Source organism: Dasypus novemcinctus, chromosome 22, assembly GCF_030445035.2.
Source record: "Dasypus novemcinctus isolate mDasNov1 chromosome 22, mDasNov1.1.hap2, whole genome shotgun sequence".
Taxonomy (NCBI): Eukaryota; Metazoa; Chordata; class Mammalia; order Cingulata; family Dasypodidae; genus Dasypus; species Dasypus novemcinctus.
Window position 1 is genome coordinate 45,094,677 of NC_080694.1, and position 2,405 is coordinate 45,097,081.

The window sequence follows — 2,405 nt, forward strand, 5'->3', positions numbered from 1 at the left end:
GTAGAGACATTTAAAGGACCAGTGGTTGCCAGGGCAAGGGCTGAATAGATGGAGCACAGGGCATTTTTTTGGGTGGTGAAACTATTCTGTATGATGCTATTATGATGGGTACATGTCACTAGGCATAAGTCAAAAGCCTTTGAACAGAACAACACAGTAAACTATGGACTTTATTTACTAATAATGTATCAACATTGGGTTCATCAATTATAACAAATGTACCATACAAATACAAGAAATTGGAAAGACAGAGAGAAGATTAGCATGGCCCTGCACAAGGATGGCACACAGATTCGTTTTCATGGCTAAGAGACTTCAAAGTGAGTTGGGAGGTTATTCCAGGGGTTATACTTATGCACACCTCAGCAGGATCTCATTGATGCCACAGTAAACAATGCCTCAAACAGTGGAGCTCCTAAGGGTTCTGGAGGCATCTGAACACTATAGGCCATGGAGCATTGTCTCAGTGGGTGGAGTCCCATACAATAACCAAAAGAATATTGAATTCCCTACCTGGGAACTCCTGCTACATTTTCTGGTGGAGCAGCAAGAATTCCCCAAGTATATGGGCAGTGCCTAGAGAAGGACAGATCATTACTCCAGACCCTTCATACTAATGGTTGTACTTATGAACCTTTTCTATTGAAATTGAAACTTAGCCTAGTATTATAGATTGCCTAATAGTTGCCTCCTGAAGGCCTCCTCGTTGCTCAGGTGTGGTCTCCCTCTAAGCAAAACCTAGCACATAAGCACACTACCTTCTCTCTAGTGTGGGACATGACTCTCAGGGCTGAGCCTCTCTGGCACCAAGGGATTATTACCAAGCACTGGCTAGTGATAAATCTGGAAAAAGACCTTGAACAAAAGGGGGAAATATTAAATACAAATGAGTTTTTATGGCTAAGAGACTTCAAAGTGAGTTGGGAAGTTATTCCAGGGGTTATGCTTATGCACACCTCAGCAGGATCTCATTGACGCCACAGTAAACAATGCCTCAAACAGAGGAGCTCCTGAGGGTTCTGGAGGCATCTGAACACTATAGGCAGGACAAACAATCTCAGGAGTTCGGCACCCTGTCAGTGGGCCTAACTTTGGAATATATGCTCCCCAGTGTAACAGATTTAGACTCATTTGTAAATTCCCTACACATGGCTCTTCTGCCCCTTATATTTGAACCTATAATTAGCACTACACTTGTTAAGTATATGCCCCAAAGACTTAAATCTTCAGTCTGTTCATGTGCCAGTTGAGCCCTGAATCTCAGCAGAGTTGCAACACCTCCTCACCAGTCTACTGGACTCACCCAGAACAACCAACAAAGGATGGACAATGCCCATTGCAGGAAGCAGAAAGTGTCTGCAACTGAAAGCAATACAGTTCCAGCCATGGGCTCTAAGCCCTCTCTCAGTTGGAAGCAGAGTGGGCATCACAGTCCTAAAATCCTCAAAATTGAGGAATAAACAAACAGAAGGATAGAAAGCAACTCTGGACTAATGTAGAATTATGATTATTCTAGCAATGGAAGAACTTGTATCACTGATATAAAGGCAGTAGATACCAGAGGTTCTGAGGGGAGGGAGAGGGAAAAATAGGTGCAACATGAGGACATTTTTGGCACAGTGAAATTGTTCTACATGACATTGCAATGATGGATGTGTGTCATTATACATTTTGTCAAAACTTATAAAATTGGATGGGGCAAAGTATAAACTATAATGTAAACTATAGTCCTTGGCTAGTACAATGCTTCAATATGTGTTCATCAATTGGAACAAATGTACCACTCTAATGACAAATGTTGTTAATATGGGAAGGTGTGGGAAGGGCTAGTTGGTGGAGTATATGGGAATCCCCTATATTTTTGGTGTAGCATTTATGTACTCTAAAGCTACTTAAAATTTTTAAAAAATTTTATATATATGTGTGTGTGTATCTGGGTACTTTGATAATATTGAATCTTTCTGGCTAAATAAAAATATGTTTCTTCATTTATGAAGGCCTTCTTTTGTCTTCCTCAGAAGAGTTTCATATTTTTCATAAATTATGTATATATATATATATATTTCTTGTTAAATTTATTTCTAGGTATTTTATGTGAATTTTTGGTAGTTGTTCTTGTTGATGTCACTATTTACATTGCTACAATTATGAATGAATCTTTTCTTCCATTATATTTTCTATCCTTTATAAAAAGCAATTCAGATTTTAGGAACTGATTCTGTGGAAGTACTTATAGATTTTAACAAATAGGTTTCTTGCACAATGTTTCACTGCAACATGGCTTTAAGTAGTGGAAATGGGAACTTCAGTAAATAATGTTCTATCTATACAATAACATGCAATAGAGTCCTTTAAAAGAATCATGTCTATGTGGCCTAACATGAATCACAACCTGAGATATAATA

At 38.7% G+C, this 2,405-nt stretch overlaps 1 pseudogene; it reads left to right on the forward strand.

Annotated features, from left to right (window-relative positions):
- The first annotated feature begins 217 nt into the window (after positions 1 to 217).
- LOC111763167 (U6 spliceosomal RNA) lies at positions 218 to 300 on the forward strand (annotated as a pseudogene).
- Positions 301 to 2,405: the final 2,105 nt, after the last annotated feature.